Source organism: Capsicum annuum, chromosome 1 (assembly GCF_002878395.1).
Source record: "Capsicum annuum cultivar UCD-10X-F1 chromosome 1, UCD10Xv1.1, whole genome shotgun sequence".
In the NCBI taxonomy this organism is placed as follows: Eukaryota; Viridiplantae; Streptophyta; class Magnoliopsida; order Solanales; family Solanaceae; genus Capsicum; species Capsicum annuum.
Window position 1 is genome coordinate 140,082,050 of NC_061111.1, and position 4,760 is coordinate 140,086,809.

General features: G+C 35.2%; 1 non-coding gene across 1 annotated transcript; it reads right to left on the bottom strand.

Moving 5' to 3' along the window:
* Positions 1 to 3,612: 3,612 nt before the first annotated feature.
* On the bottom strand, positions 3,613 to 3,719 carry LOC124891776. Its single transcript, XR_007049873.1, has one exon. It is a non-coding gene; the product is annotated as a small nucleolar RNA R71 (small nucleolar RNA).
* Positions 3,720 to 4,760: the final 1,041 nt, after the last annotated feature.

Consider the following 4,760-nt stretch of genomic DNA (forward strand, 5'->3'; position numbering starts at 1 on the left):
GTGAGTGTTTGGTTGGATAGAAGTATTGTTATAGTTGTGGTAAGTTGGTTCATGGAATCAGAGAGTGTTAGCATGCTAATCAGGGAAACAAAGATATTCATCTCCAGACTCAGGCCACTAGTGCACTAGATCCTTTAGGTCGCCCAATCCCTCCTCAGGGTGCATCCTCCAATACCAGTGGCAGTCAGCACCAGAATCAGTTTTATGCCTTACCATCTCAGTAGGAGCAGGAGAATTCACTATATATTGTTATTGGTATGCTTCGTTTCTTTCATTTTGATGTTTATATTTTGTTAGACCCTAGGTCGGGTTCCTCTTATGGAACCTCATTAGTTGCAGGGAATTTTGAAACATGTCCTAAAAAGATCTCTGAGCCTTTCTTCGTTTCTCCCTAAGTGAGTGAGTTAGTTGTTGCCAAACAGATCTATAGAAAGTGTCCTATCACTATCATTCATAAAATCATGTTAACAGACTTAATAGAGTTAGATATGGTTAACTTTGATCTTATTCTTGGTATGGATTAGATGTTCTCCTATTATGCATCCATAGATTGTCGCACATGAGTGGTGAAGTTTCAGTTTCTAGATAAGCCAGTCTTTGAGTGGGAAGGAAATTCAGTATCTCCCAAAAGTCATTTCATATCTTATCTTAACACCACAAAGTTGATATCCAAAGGGTGCATCTATCATCTAGTTCGAGTCAAAGACACTAAGTTTGATACTCTAATAGTAAAGTCAGTTAATATAGTCAATGAATTTCCTGATATTTTTCCTAAACATTTGTCAAGGGTACCTCTCAATAGGGAAATAAAATTTGGGATTGATCTTCTCCTAGATACTCAGCCTATATCTATTCCTCCATATCATATGGCTCCATCCAAGCTTAAAGAGTTAAAAGAGCATCTTAAAGATCTTTTAGACAAAGGTTTTATAAGGCCCGATATTTCTCCATGGGGAAGTCCTGAACTATTTATGCAAAAGAAGGATGGTTCTTTGCGAATATGCATTGACTATCGCTAGCTGAATAAAGTCACAGTCAAAAACAAATATCCTCTTCCTAGAATTTATGACTATATGATCAACTCCTAGGTGCAATATACTTCTCCAAGATAGACCTTAGATTCGGCTATCATCATCTTAGAGTAAGAGAATGATATATTCTAAAGACAACTTTCAGAACCCATTATGGTCATTTTGAGTTTCTAGTCAGGTCCTTAAGACAAACAAATTCCCCAGCTGCCTTCATGAAGATGATGAATAGAGTGTTCAGACAGTATCTGGACATGTCTGTCATAGTCTTTATTGATGATATTCTTATCTATTTTTGTAGTGAGGACGATCATGCAGACCATCTTAGAATTGTACTGCAAACTCTTAGAGATCACCAGTTGTTCACCAAATTTAGTGATCTTGGGCATATTTGTATGTCCAAAAACCATTATTTACCAATATTTGGATTTATTTTTAGAATAAAAATTGTGTTAATTATATTGAGTTTTAAGCTAAATTGTGTTTTGTGGATAACCACTGTGATTAGAGATGCAGGGTAAATTTCCCATAGATTCGGATAATAATAGGGTGCATATCATGATGATGTGAAAGACCATGTTAATCAAGTCCAAGAATATGTGTAGATGCACGAAAGAAATAATAAAAGTAAGGAGCTGAGGAAGTAGGAGCATTAAGAGAAGAAATGGAGAAACATTCCAGTGATGCGACGCTATTTGAAGCGCATCGCATCGACTGGTAAAAGTTGTGCCTTAGCCAAAATTTTATGAGAACCTTCCATTACATCGACACAAATTAAACACATCGCATTGATGAATAATTTATGAGAGTTAGTTAGATTTTTAGATGACAATTCCAGTGACATGATGCAATGTCAATGCGTCGTATCGTGTGTTGAAGAAGTTAACTTAGACAGATTTTTAAAGGCAAATTCCAATACATAAACGTGATGTTGATGCGATGCATTGGCTTGGATGATGTGATTAGTGATGCATCATGTTAAGTGTGCAAATCTGGTGAAATTTTCCCAAGTATAAAAGGAACACATGAGCACAATTCCAAACACTTTTGGCAAGCATAGTAACAGCAAAAAAGCATAGAATTCTTTTTTTTAAGGTTCTTATTATTTGTTTTGCACTTCCTTACTTCAAGATTAATTTTGGGTATGATTAATTACTTATTTTTGATGTTTAATTTAAACATGAGTGGCTAAGTACCATTGTTCTAGGGTTAAGGCCAAGAACATGATTACTCTTTGATATTTTTTATAGTTGTTTCTTTTTGTATTATAATCTGGGTTGTTCTTAATTTCTTAAGCTTACTATTTTGATGAGTGGCCACCATTAGAATAAATTTATATTTCTACGTGGATCTGGGAAGAGAATCGTGGGATAGAACAAAAAAATTAAGAAACATGGTTCTTACCCTTTTATAAAATAAGGGGTGTGAATTAACATCTAGGATAGGGATATACCTAGAAGCCTTGTTTGGTTCAATTGCAAGAAGATAACTTTATGAATATAGATGAATTATTGTATCTCTGCAAGTGTTGTAGCTGTAATATGCAATAAATAGAATATTTGAGGTTGGGAGAAAAAGATCGTAGCCTAAACCTTGCGAACCAACATCCCGATAACCAATTAGAATGCTATAAGAAAAGAAATTTGTATGATTTTTTTAAAAGCCTCAAACCTGGAATTCTTATCATTACTGTTTACATCCATTTCTTGCTTCGCACTAGTCAGAAACATTTATTTCTTAGTTAATAATTTACATTTTTATTCTTAATTTCAAAACCATCTTGATAATTTACAACACTTACTACTCATTGTCTAAAACTAAAAGTTGGTTAAATTTCTAGTTGCTTAGTTCTCGTGGGAACGATATCTGATTTCTAAATCACTATATTACTTGTACGATGACGTTCACTTGCGTGTGTGTTTGAGTCATAATAAGTTTTTGGCGCCATTATCGGGGACTAATATAATTAGTAAATTGCTAAATTTTTGGTTTTTGATATTAAGTTTAAGTGTTAACAACTTGATCTTAGCGGCTGAATTTTTGCAGGCATAGCTGAATAAAGGACTTCCGAGAGATAAAAAATTGGTAGAGCCTTTTATAGAACTAGAATAGATCTTTTAACAAAGGCGAAGAGTGGCTGAACAAAGAAATGAACTAGTCGATCCAAATGCTGGAAATGTCCTACCTCTGATTATTCCAGTTGTTCTTGCTCAACCAGCTACTAGACCTGTTCATGAAGTGGAAATCCCACTCATGAACCATGTGACGAACAAAATTCGTAAGTCAGAACCAGGTGGTCAATTTGATTTGAAGCAGAATATAGTGAAATTCTAAATTCAGTGAGGCAATTCCATGTCCTTTCACAAGAAGATGCGCAGCAACACATACAAACCTTCCTGGAAATAAATGATACTTACATTCCTGAAGGGGTGAGTTCTGATTATGTTAGATTGACGCTCTTTCCTTTCTCTCTAATAGGGGAAGTAAAAAGGTGGTTACATCCTGAACCACCACTCTCCATCACATCATGGGAAGATATACCTTGGAAGTTCCTTATTAAATTCTTTCCATCTAGAAAACTACATGCTTGAGGAGTGAGATCTTGAGTTTTAGACAGAAAGAAGGAGAGAATCTCTACCAAGATTGGGAGAGATTTTAAGGTATGCTCAAAAATTAACCTCACCATCATCAGTCCAATGATGTTCTTGTTCATACTTTCATTGAGGGATTGGAGCAACACTCGAAGATTCTTTTGGATTCAACAGTAGGTGGAAAGGATATTGAGAAGATGTATGAAGAATTGTACACATTACTGAATCAAATTTCACAAAGGAATCCTGACCGGCATACTGATTCAAGGAGTACTCCTAAGAAGGTTGTAGGTTTATTGGAGTTAGACCAGTTCAATGCATTACAAACACATATTACATCCATGCAAAATCATATGATTACTAAACTTAATAACATAAAGTTAGGAGTTACACAAATAGCAAGCATAGCTAATGCAGTCCAAACAACGAATTCTTGGTGTGAGGTTTGTGGAAGTAGTGAACTTGTAGCAAACATTTTTACAACTAATCTAGATTATGTCAACTACATAGGAAATGCAAATTATCAAGGATAGAAGAATTTTGGTAACACGTATAATCCCAATTGGAGACACCATCTAAATTTCTCATGCGGTGAAAATCAAGCATAAAATGCAAACCAGTCCAAGGGACCAGTGTAACCAAATTAATATTTGGCAAAAAATAATTAGGCAACTACTAAAGATAGCAATACGAAGGAGTTAATGAAGCAGTTTATGGCTCAACAGGCACAGTTCATAGTAGAAATAAAGACTCAACATGCACAGTTTACAGTGCAGTTAAAGAGTCAACAATTACTTACTATAAATCTAGAGTTACAACTGGGTCAAATTGCAGGAGCACAAAATACAAGACCTCAAGGAGAATTACCTAGTGATACAGAGACAAATTGTAAGAAGGTGAATGTAGTTACAACAAGAAGTAGGCTACAAACCAAGGAGATAGTTAAGGAGCAGGTGAGCCCCACAGTTACTGTTGATGGTTCTAAATACAATGCAGAGAAAGAAGTAAAGGAAAAAGCAGAAAGTGATGAAATTCATATAGAAAAGAAGACTTTCCCCTTACCCTTTTCTCAAAGGGCAAGGAAGTATCAAGAGGAGGCAAGTTAGAAGAAGTTCTTAAATCTTTTAAAGTAAGTTCATGT